We start from the raw sequence: 15,529 nt of genomic DNA, 5'->3' as shown, positions 1-15,529 counted from the left end.
ACAGGGTTCTATCTAACATTTCTGACAAAGATGAGTTAAGAGTGTGACAAGAATCTACCATGACTTATTTTTAAATAACTTATTTTGTAAAATTTCTAAATAGATTCACCACAAATAGCAAAATTACAAGGTTCTATCTACACTATTGCATGAAAACTCAGAACTACAGGGTTCTATTTGCAACAGCCAATTGTCGTGCTTGGCTGCTCCCACGTGATGGAGCAAGGATGGAGCCTGCAGCACCTAGTGTTGCCTCCATTTCTGGACACGTGAATACTGAAATAATGTCTCTTTTCCATGATACGGAAGCAAGTTCAGACTTATATGAACCAAGTGGATCCGAGTATGTTCCAGAAACTGAAGATGACCAATTGGATATGGAACTTTTAATTGAAAACGAGTGAGTCAAACTCTCTTACTATCAAACTGTATTCAACAATGAATTTAACCTGGCATTCCACGTACCAAAAAAGATTGCTGTGACCTTTGCAAGGAACATAAAATTGCCTCTTCAATTGGGCAGGTAGAAGAGATGCTGCAAAAGAAACATGATTCGTAAATCCAAGAGAAGAATTTAATGAGAGATCATAGACAGGAAGAAAGAGGAGACAAAACTAGGCTATTTTGGCATGGAGAATGTCATAACTTTGCCAAAATCTGGTAGAAGCAGTTTTTTTACAAGCATAAACTTAACTTGTACAATATGACTGCTCGCACATCACATACAGGACAAGGGTACTGTACCATTTAGACTGAATTAATGGGAGGATGTGCTGGAAATGATATAGCTAGTGCCATGGTACAAATTTTGGAAAAATGTAGTGCAAGATCAACCACCTGCAGTGCGTCTAACATTATGGAGTGACAGCTGCATTCCACAAAATAGGAACTCACACATGTCTTTTTCAATAACAGATTTTCTTCAGAATCACTCGAACATTGAAAGGATTGAAATGAAGTTTTCTGTACCAGGCCACTCTTGCATTCAAGACTTGGATAATATGCATAGCATAATTGAAGTGATATGCTACCAATAGAATTCTTTTCACCAGTTTCTTTCCTAAGATTGCTGAAAAAAGCCAAGCGATGCCAGCCATTTAAAATCATCAGGATGAAACACGCACAATTTAAAAATTACTCCATGTGTTCAAAGCAGTTTCAGTACAGTAATGTGCCATATGCTAAAGTTTCACAAGTAAAATTCATCCAGACCCATTCAACAGTAAGGTTCAAGACAATCTTCACTGTGGAAAGTTGGACCATAGTCACCATCCATGCCTTTGAAAAGAAGATGAGGAGTGTTTGCGGGAAACCTGCTCCTCAACATCACCTGCCACATCTGTTACATTGCCTGTGCCTAAGACAGAGTTACAAGTACACACACTATCCAAAACAAAACAAGATGACATAGAAAGTATGCTCAAATGGATACCTAAAGTCAATAATGACTATTACTGCACCATTTTGAAGAAACTGTTATGCAAAACGGGTTAGTAATTCTCGGTATTAAGACATGCATTTACATTCTTACATTTAATGCTGAACCTTCAAATAGTAATTTACAAGCATTTTATGGTCACAAAAACAAATTCAAGTTAATATCAAGTTGAATTCAATGCTTTTTAAAAAAAAAAACTTCATAATTCTCATTTTTATGGTGTAACTTAGTGCGACAAGGTTCTATCTGATATTTGGAACCTCCAGTATGACTCCGAGATGAGTCATCATTGGCCTCATTTTTTTTCTTGCATGCACTATTTGCTGATAAACTCGCATACCAAAATTTTCCCATCTATGTACAATGTGGTAACCAGTACAATTTTTCAAATGTTTTAAGGCTCATTTCCCGAAAAAAGGTCGCGACACACATAGAACCCTGTAATTCTGAGGTAGTGAGATGTTTTTCTGACCAGCATTGGAAATAAAGCGATAGGCCATGATTCAAGGATACAACTCTTCATAAGCTAGTTTTATTCTGCATGGAAGAGCAGACTGCTTAGCAAAATTGCAGGCACCTATGCTACTGCTTCCCCTTTTGAACCAGTCTTTCCAGTGTCAATACCACAGAATTGCCAAAAAGCTTCATGAGACAGGTGTTTTGGAGTTCTGCAGCCACCAACAATCGATACAGCAGCCAAACAAAGGAAGACATTTTTCCTTAAGAAGTGGACAGTCCAAAAGAAAGGAAAAGAAGTAGCAGCCCAGTAAAAGTACAAGTGCTCGGGCACGGGTGTTTTCATTGGGCACTATTTTAGAATAAACACTGGGACACATGGGGAAAAGAAGAGATTGAGACTGCAAAAAAGTTACTTTTTAAAGAAAAGTGCAGTTCCCACTGCTTAAGGATGGTGTAAGGCAGTTTTGGTGAAACTTTGGCACCAAGTACCAAAATGGGAATGTGCACGTGCATGGGAGGGTGGGGAGCACCAAAAATCAAAAGAGCAACTCCCTGGCACTCACATGGGAACACCAGAAACCGGAAGAGCAGCTCTCCAGTGCACATTCATATGCCAGAAAGCTGAGCTTCCAGTTTCAGTCATGCGCATGCACACTGGCCACCTGGTCTTCTAATTTCCGGCACTCCCACACACACAAAGACCAGCTGACCCAGAACAGCAATGGCCAATGTCTGGCATGCCCAGAGAGATGGATCTGTGTGCCACTAGCGGTACGTGTGCCATAGGTTTGTCATCATGGGTGTAATGCAACATCTTGGAACTGAAGATGGCCCACCCAATTTTCTGCAAAGAATAGCTCACAGGTGGTTAAATGTGAATATTACACTATTCTGCCTTGCACATAAGTTGTCAAGGCTGGACAGTACAATGACCTGTCTTTCGTGCATATGTTTACAGAACAGTGAAGGGGAACCTATGACACGTCAAAGATCACAATATTCTGAGTGACATACGAATGTTCACCCACGTCAACTATTCCTGAAAGCATTCCTGTTCCCATGATTTTCAGAGGATGTGGAGGCCACATTAGAATGGGATGTGCTCTCGCACATCCTTCAGAAGTTGCAGGAGAGGGTTAACTTATTTCATGAGCTGCAACTCAACTCAGATGAAGAGAAATCTGGGAAAAAGTATTTCAAATGGCTCAAAGTTCTCTTAACTATAAATGTGGCTGGGAAATTCTTAAGAATTTTTTTAAGAGTAACAGTGTCACACTGGGCAAATGAAGGAAGTCAGTATACAGATTTCAGTAAGATATCTTTAATGTTAGTTTGGGGAGGAGTTTTGGAGGGAAATGGGGTTAAATAATTATCCGAGGATATTTTCACCCTCATTAATAGTTATTTAAACTGCAGCTTCTTGGAATATTTTAAATGATTTCCCCAGAGTTTTCCCCATTTGGGCTGGATTGCTGCTAACAGGCTCAATTCCTCCGGATGCTTTAAAATTACTTAACATCTGTGGTTTTTAAACTCTTCGTGTCTGTCACTTCCCTGCAATGTCTCACATCTGCTGAAATACACAAATCTGTGATTGAAGGGCTGGGCTACAATTTTTGGCTTTATTCCCCGCAAAGTGGGGATTTAAGAATGAGAATTAAAGTAATTTTTCCCTAAATGCCTTCTGCCGCCATACTACATAAACGCAAAGAAAAATGGGGCAGAAAACATCAGCTCTGTCTAAAATCTATGGAAGTTCTCAGTCATCAAGACCTTTTGGATGAGAAGTGAAACATTTCCAAAGCAAAAAAACCAAGAACTCCAGTTGTCTTTTGGAAAAAAAACAAAACACTTGGGACACCGGTCCTGTCCATTTCTGTGATACTACCACAGTCTTGTCATTGAGGTCCTCTGAAAGATCAGAAGGTCAAACATACCCCCGAAGATCTTTCTTACACTTGCTTCAGAGGACCATGGGAGACCAAAGATGAAGGAACTGGTGTAAGTCCATAAGATCTTGGATTTTTCAATCCGTGATAGCTATAGCCGCCTTGTCAACCTTCCCTTTGAGAGAATAGAACTCACTGCTGTAATAGGCCTAGAGGAGGTCCATTATCTCTTCCCTCTCCAGAATAAAGATCATGGCTTGTCAAAGGGCAGCCTCATAGCTAGGGCCGACTGACCCAAGAATATTCTACCTGTTCCACTATCAGTTCGGTGATCGCAAGTGCACGCGCATCTAACGCACCCGCGCAGCTTTCCCCACACCAGCTGAGGCCTGCAGCGCCAATCAGCTGAGAGGATGAAGAAGAGAAAGCAGAGGGGTGGGTAGGGGGGCCGTTCCTGTGCTTTTCTTTCTCTTCTCAGCTGATTGTGCTTTTTTCCCTCCTCTCAACTGATAGTTGGAGGCTTTTTATTTTTTTCACTACCTGTTTGGCCGAACCGGTAGCATACCACCACTGAGAATGTTTCTGCATCATTATGACCAGAGCTGTTTGGGTTTTTTTAATGGCCATTTCATATCAGTCTACTTACACTAAACTGATTAAATCAATCATGTTGGCAGATTTTTTGGTCTATCTCCATGAAATGCTGGGAAAAGCTATCTGTAACTTAAAATTAGATGGCCTCAGCAGGTAACAACACTGGACTCCCCTCATTAGATCAGAAGGCTGTCAGGGAATCACCACAGTTATCATGAAATGATCCCATGAACTAATATGGCCATTAGGTGGCACTGTAAAACCACAAAACATACAGGGCAGGATTGAAATACTTTTTGCTTTCACTATATCCTGCCTCCTATTCTTTTCTATCGACTGTAGGCTGCTTGTCTAGACTGCTTTTTATCATCAATTAAAGGCTACTGATTGGATTCAGTTTAGTCGCTCTGTAGCAGAAAAAAACAAGCCAATGAAGACTATTTTAATGTATGCTGATTAGTGTACATTTAAAGTGACAATAAAGTCCACTCCACTCCTGAGGTTGAGCTCAACTTCGAGACCTTCCCTTCCCTAAAACAAAAATTTTAATGTATCTCATGTCACTTATGCCTAAAATAAATCAGATATAAAACAAAAACTGAAAAATGCTTCTTTTTTTTCTTGAAAATTTTATTTGGGTTTTCACAGAAACAAAATACAAATAAAACATCTTTTTTGAAAATAGCATGGTCCCAGGTTATCACTTTTTCATATAGATACAAAACTCAATTTCATGCTCATTTTTATATTCTATTCCATATCTTATTACCATTTTATATTTTCTACATAGTTTTTCCCCTCTTTTAATTTTCTCAACTTTGTTTTAATTATCTCATCTCAATTCAAATCATTATATTTATACTTTAAGCTGGGGAGGAGAGATGCGGCTCTCCTCAACCCTGTAGGCAGTCTCCCCCCTCTTCACCACCTCAGGGCGCTCCAGCAGCGAGCACAGATCGAAGCCTTGAAGAGACAAGGTTTCGGTCTGTCGCCGAAGAAGCTCAAACTGGAAGTCCCCCCCAAAACTGAAAAATGTTTCTTATTTCTAACATGCACCTTTTTCTAGTGCAATTTTCCTGCTTTAGTGCCTTTTATAAGAATAGCATCAGTCCTGGGTCATCCTCTTGTGATCTTTATCACTGGAGAGTGAGCAGATAAGAGCTCTCAGTTGAAATGGAGGATTCTATATTTCCCCATATAGCAGATTAGCATCAATGAAAAAACATAAGGTTTTCTAGTACAGGTAACTGTCGACTTACATTGACTTACATCAACTTATGTAGTGACTTCTCAAAATTACAATGGCATGAAATGAAAAAACTGACCAATGACAGTTTTTCACACTTTTTTTGTATAAATAAGTTTTTTATTCTATATATTTTAAAAACAACTCTTGGGGAACAGTGTGGTTCCAGGTTTTTACATTTCAATACAAACATGGTCTTGATTGCATATTCTTTTATCCTAATCAGTTTCATATCATATATATTCATCACAATTATTATATTCATTTCCAATTCATATCATAGCTTATTTCATTTTTCTTTAAATATTTTCATATCTTATTTTAAAATGGTATCTAAAATTCTTATTTCATTTCTATATTTATTATACTTATGTATTTTTATCTGTCACATTTGCAATATTATTACATATTTATATTTCATTCAGTATTCAATTAATTTCATCACAGTTCTAATAATTCAAGAAAATTTTTACCCCCTTTAATTATTAATTCGAGTGTACCACCCTTTTACCTTATACATTCCTCAGTTTACTCCCCTTTAATTTATAATAAAAATTTACCATAATATAATTACTTTTTAATTATTTCAGAGTGCATGTAGATAGCGGTTTGTATGTGTTTTCTTCTGGTAGCCAACAATCAACTTCCCTTCCTAGATGTCTTGGTATACAAAAGATCCAATGGCTCCCTAGGACACACCATCTACCAGAAGAAAACACATACAAACCGCTATCTACATGCACTCTCACACCACCACCCAGCACAGATCAATTCCGTAGCCGAGACACTCATCTCCAGAACAAAATGCTTAGCCGATGAACAACACCAAAAAACCGAACTACACACTCTCACCAACGTACTTACAGCCAATGGATTCCAAAGAAAGAAGATTACCCACCTAATCCAAAAAGAAACCCCAACCAAAATCCAAGACAGAGAACAAGAAAACGGCAAAGCCCTCCTCCTATATATAAAAGGCACTACAGACAAAATCAGCAAGATCCTCCAAAAACACAACATTAAAACAGCATTCTGCACAAACAGAAAAATATCCACCATCCTAAGAAACCCCAAAGACAAAATCGAATTAGAAAACCAAGGAGTATACGAAATCCCCTGCACTGCTGCCCCACCACATACATTGGACAAACTAACAGAAGAATAAGTGCACGCATTGAAGAACATAAGAACTCAATCAAAAAAGAAGAAACGACCTCTTCCCTGGTCCAACACCTCAAAGCCACAGGACATGAGATTGACTTTAAAAATACCAGAACTATCGCCAAAACCGAACACTTCAACAGCAGAATAATCAGAGAAGCCATAGAGATAGAAAAACGCCCACACAGCATGAACAAACGAGATGACACCTCCCGCCTTCCAGCCATTTGGAAACCCGCCCTCATGAACAGACGAGTACCTAACATGAAGAATGATACCAGACCCACACCCATGAGAGCCACACAAGATGCCACCACCACACTTCCATGTAGAAAACAGACTCACACCCACTCAGAAGATGAGACACGACCACAGACCAGAAGCCGCACTGCAGCTGCATAACTACCCACTTCAAACCACTCCGAGCCATACATGAAGCAAACCGACACCCACCATGAAGATGCAGCATGACCACGAACTCGAAGCCAAACAGCAAGATCACAGCTCACCAACTCAAATCCCCAGCAACTAAGACTAACCTGAGCACAACCAAGCCCCCACCTGAACAGAACACGCCTCCAGCCAATCAGAACACGGCCAACCCCCAACCAATCAGAACACAGCCAAACCCCCTACCAATGAGAACACACCCCCACCCAATCAGAACACAGCCAAGCCCCCACCCAATCAAGTCCCACCCCCACTAGCAGTTAAAAGGAAGAAGCAGCTGCAATCTCACATCACTCTGAGAAGCACAGAGCCGAAGACAGAAGCCTGAAGATGATGAATGAGACTTCATCGAAACGTTGCCTAGATACTTAATCTTACGCGGGAGAAAACCCGAACAACCAAAGATCCACATACAAATACCGAGAACCTCAGAAAACAAATATTGCACCTCTACGGGAGGAAACCCACCATCTGACCAGGACTTATGAAAACTTGAAGTCCAAAGAGCCTCCATTTTATGTGACCTTGCATTCCTATGCAACTGCCGAGATCAAAATTTAATTCCCACAAGCTTCCAATTGAAATTCCACACCAACACAGCAGCCACCAAACGCATCCTAAAAAGAACAGAACTGGCCCTAATTAGAAATGAACTTCACACAAAAAGGTTTCTCCTAGACCAAATCAACAAAAATCTCCTCACACTCCACCTCAGACTCAGCAACAAGATTCACCCCTACTTTGGGACAAATCCAAACAACTCGCTGTCTGGAGAGCCGAAACACAGACCACCCTCAAGACAGACACACACACCAACAAACTCAGGAAACTACAACAACGCCAGAAACCAACTCCTCCCCCCACAGCCACACATGAAACAAACAGTGCACAACATCTCAGACAAGATCCTCACTGAAGCTGAAACCAAGGTCCTTTCAAAAGGATTCAACTTTGCTGTCGCTCCCAAACACATCCCCACAGAAACCATCATATGCGGAGTTGAAACCAGCCTGACCAGAACCAACCCTGATGATGCTAACAAAATCAGACTTGAAATCACCAACATCCTCTGCACTAGCAAACCACCCAAAAGCAACTTATCCAAAGAAGAACAAACTGCACTACTTAACCTGAAAGAAGACACCAGCATAATAATCCTACCAGCAGACAAGGGCAATGCGACAGTGGTTATGAACACATCTGACTACCAAACCAAGTTAACCAACCTACTCCAAGACCCCGCATACAAACCCCTAAAGACAGACCCCACCACCTACCTAGAAAAAACTACCAAATCCAAAATAAAAGCCTCCCCATCAGTGAAGAAATCCAGCAACGAATCATACCCAGAGAGAAATCATCCAGATGTCCCAAGCTTTATGGTCTCCCCAAGATACACAAAGAAGGAACCCCACTCAGACCAATAGTCAGCTCCATAGGCTCACCTCTACAAAACCTGGCCAAATTTCTTGCCAAACAACTACAACCCTATGCAGAATCCATCAACTCACACGTAAGAAACTCATTCCAGTTCATCGAGATCATAAAGAAACAAAACTTACAACCTAACGACCTACTAGTAAGCTTCGATGTCATATCCCTCTTCACCCAAGTGCCAATAAAAGAAGCCTTGACAGCCATCCGAAACAAATACAACCCCCAAGCACATCCTAGATCTGACCAACCACTGCCTATCCAATACATACTTCACCTACAATGAACAAAAATACAAACAAATAGAAGGAGCACCCATGGGATCACCCTCTCACCTGTCATCGCTAACCTCTACATGGAACACTTTGAAACACAAGCTCTAGAAAAATACGACCACAAACCCAAACTCTGGCTCAGATACGTAGATGACACCTTCATAATCTGGCCACACGGGAAAGAAAAAAAATTGAACAACTTCCTCACACACCTCAACAGCCTACACCCCAAAATACAATTCACCATGGAAACAGAAGCCAACAATCAACTTCCTTTCCTAGATGTCTTGGTATACAAAAGATCCAATGGCTCCCTAGGACACACCATCTACCAGAAGAAAACACATACAAACCGCTATCTACATGCACTCTCACACCACCACCCAGCACAGATCAATTCCGTAGCCAAGACACTCATCTCCAGAACAAAATGCTTAGCCGATGAACAACACCAAAAAACGAACTACACACTCTCACCAACGTACTTACAGCCAATGGATTCCAAAGAAAGAAGATTACCCACCTAATCCAAAAAGAAACCCCAACCAAAATCCAAGACAGAGAACAAGAAAACGGCAAAGCTCTCCTCCCATATATAAAAGGCACTACAGACAAAATTAGCAAAATCCTCCAAAAACACAACATCAAAACAGCATTCTGCACAAACAGAAAAATATCCACCATCCTAAGAAACCCCAAAGACAAAATCGAATTAGAAAACCAAGGAGTATACGAAATCCCCTGCACTGCCTGCCCTACCACATACATTGGACAAACTAACAGAAGAATAAGTGCACGCATTGAAGAACATAAGAACTCAATCAAAAAAGAAGAAACAACCTCTTCCCTGGTCCAACACCTCAAAGCCACAGGACATGAAATTGATTTTAAAAATACCAGAACCATCGCCAAAACCGAACACTTCAACAGCAGAATAATCAGAAAAGCCATAGAGATAGAAAAACGCCCACACAGCATGAACAAACGAGATGACACCTCCCGCCTTCCAGCCATTTGGAAACCCGCCCTCATGAACAGATGAGTACATAACATGAAGAAGGACACCAGACCCACACCCATGAAAGCCACACAAGATGCCACCACCACACTTCCATGTAGAAAACAGACTCACACCCACTCAGAAGATGAGACACGACCATGGACCAGAAGCTGCACTGCAGCTGCATCACTACCCACTTCAAACCACTCCGAGCCATACATGAAGCAAACCGACACCCACTATGAAGATGCAGCACGACCACGAATTCGAAGCCAAACAGCAAGATCACAGCTCACCAGCACAAATCCCCCAGCAACTAAGACTAACCTGAGCACAACCAAGCCCCCACCTGAACAGAACACGCCTCCAACCAATCAGAACACGGCTAACCCCCCAACCAATCAGAACACAGCCAAACCCCCTACCAATGAGAACACACCCCCACCCAATCAGAACACAGCCAAGCCCCCACCCAATCAAGTCCCACCCCCACTGGCAGTTAAAAGGAGGAAGCAGCTGCAATCTCCATTACTCTGAGAAGCACAGAGCCGGAGACAGAAGCCTGAAGATGATGAATGAGACTTCATCTAAACGTTGCCTAGATACTTCGAATCTTACGCGGGAGAAAACCCGAACAACCAAAGATCCACATACAAATACGAGAACCTCAGAAAACAAATATATATATATATATAGTCAGATTCCACATGGTATTTTTTTCCTCAATTGCATTGTAAATCGGGGCTGGCTGAGGAATTCTGGGAGTTGAAGTCCACAAGTCTTAAAGTTGCCAAGGTTGGAGACCCCTGTTCTAAATCATTGTTTCAGAAGTATTAGTCTATTCAATTAATTATAGAAACTGATATCAATCTTCCTATTATAATCCTTATAATTCATTTTAACTTTATTCTTCTTTACACTTACCATTCTTATCATAAATTCCCATTTCCACAATTATTCCAGTTAGAGCTATATGTGATTTAGCCATAATCCTTAAAAAAGAAACCAACCCCCCCCAAAAAAAATCAGTTCCAGTCTTTTCAATTTTAAAGTCTATATTCTTGTATACCATAACATATAACCTTGCAGAATCCCCTTTCCTATTCCTCATCTAGCCCTTATCTCTAGGTCTCCTAATTGTGCAGTTTCTTTTCATTTTTGTTCACTTTCCGCTTCCCCTCCCTTTCTGGTTCTTTCTTTAATCCTCCTTTTTTCCTTTATTATTTATTTCCATTTCTTATTCCAGTTTTATCCCCCTCCCTCTTTTGAAGTTTCTTTTGTAACTCCCCTTTTCGCTATTTCCTTTTTCTTTGTTTAACTTTTCAAGTAATTCCCTCTTTAATTATCCCATCAAACCACCAAGTTTTAAGTCTTTTTTTTCTCTTGTTTAATGTTCGTTGTTCCATTTGATCTTTAATGCTGGTTACTTCTTTGTTGGGTTCCTCCCTTCCTGGTTCTTTTTGTTCTTTAATCAACATCACCATTTATAATTTTTGTAGAATGATACTACACATTTCCATTTTTTCATGTATCATTTCCTTTATGCTTCTTAATTCCAACTTTATTTCCCTACAAAGTTCTACCATTTTTGTGCACTTCTTTAATTTTTATTTTTATCCAGTTGTCCAGTAATTTATGTCAACCAGCATCTTTAATATTTATTTCCAACAGTCAATGTCCATAAGTCTTTCTAGGTTTGTTCTATTAGTTCCTTTTTCATTTTTTTTCAAAGTAACCAAGTAATCCCAGGATAATTTCTTTCACACTTCTTTTTTTAAAATCTTTATAATATTTTGTCTTTTCACTTTTCAGGGTTTCTGTATGATTGTAACAAAGTTTCTCTTATTTTGTATCAAGATCCAGTTTTAAAAAGACCAAAAACTTTTTAAAGAGACACTGAAATTTTTCCTTTACCTTTAGGTGGCACTCTCTGTTATGTCCAAGTTCCACCCTTTCTTTTCAGTTTCTTTTTCCCTTTTTTAGGCTTTTTAAATTCAATGAATCCAATTATCAATTATTTTTTCTTTTGAATACGTTCAATTTCAGCATTTAATTATGCCCGTTACTATAGTGTCAATTTAATCTCCAAGTCTTTTATAGTAGATATTTTCTTCTAACTTCCTCTTTCAATTAGCTCTTTTCAAAGTTCAAAGCCACTTTCATCTGTTGCCACTTTTCTTTTCTCTGTCTCTGGTCGTGGCTTTTTTAATATTTCCTAAAAATCTCTTTGTTTCTTAACTCCGGTCTTAACTCTGGGGTACCTTATTTTCCATACATTGCACAAATTAAAAAACAATTTAGAAAATTGAAATAATCTTCGATTATCATTAATAGGCAGAATTTTGGCAATTAAAATGAACATACTACCCAAAATTTTTGTTTTTATTCCAAAATATACTGATTAAATGAGGGAAAAATTTCTTTAAAGATCTGAATAAAATAACATTAAATTTTGTGTGGCAGGGTAAGAGTCCAAGAATCAAATTAAAACATTTACAAGACACACAAAAAAGGGGGATTAGGCTTTCTGGACTGGGAACTGTATTATCAAGCAGCCACCTTAACATGGATTAAAGATTGGATAAATATGGATAATAAAAGACTTTTACTTTTAGAAGGACACGATTTACAACAGGGCTGGCATGCATATTTGTGGCCCAGTAGACATACGACATACCTATATTTTTAGAGGCACAAAATTTGATAAGCTCTAATCTCAATTTGGAATAACTATTGCAAAACTATATGGAAACTCCAAGCTGGTTCTCCTCTAAGAAGCCATATCCGAATCTCTACAACCAGAAAAAGGCAGTCACGTATAAAGATATTTTAACAGATGAAAGCAAGTTAAAACAAAAACTGGAACTTAACCAGCAGGTTTAACGTTGGAATGGTGGATATATCTCCAAGTACAATCTAGATACAAAAGGGATAAAAAAGAAAGGGGAATTAACTGTCAAGATACAATATTAGATAAAATATTATAAGGATCAGAAAAGAAACAAATAAAGAAATTGTACAACTATTTACTAGATTATAAAATGTATGAGGAGCAGGTGAAAGAACAAATGTTAACTTGGGCTAGAAATTTCGGCCAGAACATAAATTTGGACTAATGGCAGCAAATTTGGGATCAGAATAAAAAGATTACATTAGCCACATCCTACAAAGAAAACCTGTTTAAGATGTTTTACAGATGGCATCTCCCACCTGCTAGGTTAGCCAAAATGTATAGCTCTCAACCAGCTACATGCTGGAAATGTTTGAAAGAATGGGGCACCTATTATATGTGATGGGAATGCAAGAAAATACAAGAATTCTGGCACAAAATATGGCAATAGCTAGAAGAAATGTTGGATTTAAAAATAAATTATACACCAGAAATGTTTTTATTGGGAATAATAAATGAGAATTTCAAAAAAGCAAATATTTACTTAATCATTCAACTGCAAGATTATCAATTGCCCAAACATGGAAGTTAAAAGGAATACTGAATGATGAAGCAAAAATAGAAAAGATTTTTCAGCATGCTGAGTTAGATAGTATGATGTTAGAACTGAAGGAGCGAGATATTTCAGAATTATAGAATTATATATAGCTATATATATACGTATATAAATGTTTGTATTGTTTGATGATATTTTGCTCATATAATAATGGAAAGACTGAGATAAATGTCAAAAAGACTACCACGCTCAATGTTTTTAAAACTTAATTTCAATAAAAACTATTTTAAAAATATTTTGAACTGAATAAGGACTCGTAAAAATGTGCAAATTACTGAAATAATGTCTGCTTTACCATCTACAGTAGAACCTCTGGTCACGACCATAATTCATTCCATAACTTTGGCAATTTCTTCATCTTCTAATGTTTCATCTTCAGGAATTTCTGGGTCAGGGGTCGTGTTTGATCGCTACCCCAGTATGTGTTTGTGATCAGATTCAAAAGTTTTGTGAATTTTTTGGCCGGAACCCGATTTGGTCGTGGTCAGAAGCGTTCATGACACAGGATCTTACCTGTGAATACTGTTAATGTAAATTGTCTTGGAACCTGCTATATTTTTAAGAGGTTGTTTGTGGACACACTTTATAAATGTTCCTCATTGCAAACTTTAAAAATGCAGCTTCCTTCTGATGTAATTTCTTATGAGATATACTCAAGCCTTTTGGCCGGCGCCCTTTTATCATATATTTATGTTTTGCTTTGTTGCCTTCTGTTTGGGTTCTTTTTCTTTTCAGATCTTTAGTCTGTTGAAAGTTAAATGCTAGGTTTTACCTCATGCTTATGGTGAATGTATATTGTGAAGTTTAGCGGCAGAGAGACATCAGGGACAATCCCAGCCCAGACAGTGTGAGCTAAATTCTTTCACTTACCGAAGCATAAACTAACAAAATGGATTTGCATGTTAAAATAATAGTTTCCATCTTGAAAAGGGATGACAACTCAGTCTGACGAAGTCAGAAGTGAACAGGCTGAAATTTGAATGCAATAATAAGGGAGAGATGTCAACATTTCCTCCTGCCTTAAAGAGATAGGCTCTTGGTGTATTGGACTGTTTCTGAACCTTACGAGATTCCTAATGCTGTCTGGGGAATTCTGAGTGCTGAAATCCGTACATCTTCCAGTTAACAAGGTTGAGAAACAAGATTGTGTTATACCAGCAAGAGAAAGAAGCATAAACACTGAGTTTTACTTTGCCCATTTGCATTTGAGTTTTTGCAGTTGTCAGGATTTTTCTTTTCTCGTGTTTGCAGTAAGTAGAGTTTATGCATTTGACTTTGAATCCCTGCCCATACAGCATCTCATTTCGGTACTGGTTGGTACTTCCTTTGTGGGGTGGCGGGGGAGATCCTTCTCATTTCCTAATTATGAAAAAGATATGTTTAAAAGTGTTGGCATACAGTTCCTACTTTTTCTATTAAGTGCTAGTGATTTTTAAAAAATAAAAAATTAGAATCTGTGCGGTATCTAATTAAGTAGGCAGCCTTATCTCATATTCATTTGGATCCAAGACTGCTCAGATTGATTATAACCTGACACCTGGCATATGGATAATATAATGTAAGTGGTTTAAAAAACAGCCTTCTTTGCATCTTTCTGACAACACTACTATATCTCACGACCAAGGCTAGGAGTAGGGAAACATTAAGGTAAAGTAAGGAGATTTTGGCAGGAAGTAGAATGATGTCCACAGATAGAAATGAGGTTGGAGACCATGAAATTGGATAGCTGAGTTAAAACTTTTCAAAAGTCTTGGAATTAAATAACGGATAAAATGACATATTAGCCAAAACAGCATCTGGACAGATGGATTAGAAGGCAAGGGCCTGAAAGCTGAGAAATGTCCTACTCCCATCTTAAATAAAATAGTTTTAATGGGGAATGTTGATGCTTCTCTGATTGGAATTCTTTCTTGTCAAAAAGAATGCTGCAGGCAAGTAAAGTCTTCTTTTCTATTCTATTCTATTCTTTTCTATTCTATTTTAGATTGGGGTGGGGAACTATGGCTCTTTTATGACATGTGGACTTCAACTGCCAGAATTCCTGAGCCAGCATGGCTGCCTCAGGAATCCTGGGAGT

The sequence above is a fragment of the Pseudonaja textilis genome, chromosome Z, assembly GCF_049901715.1.
Source record: "Pseudonaja textilis isolate UNSWEBS1 chromosome Z, rPseTex1.2, whole genome shotgun sequence".
Taxonomy (NCBI): domain Eukaryota; kingdom Metazoa; phylum Chordata; class Lepidosauria; order Squamata; family Elapidae; genus Pseudonaja; species Pseudonaja textilis.
Note: the sequence above shows the minus strand (reverse complement) of the source record.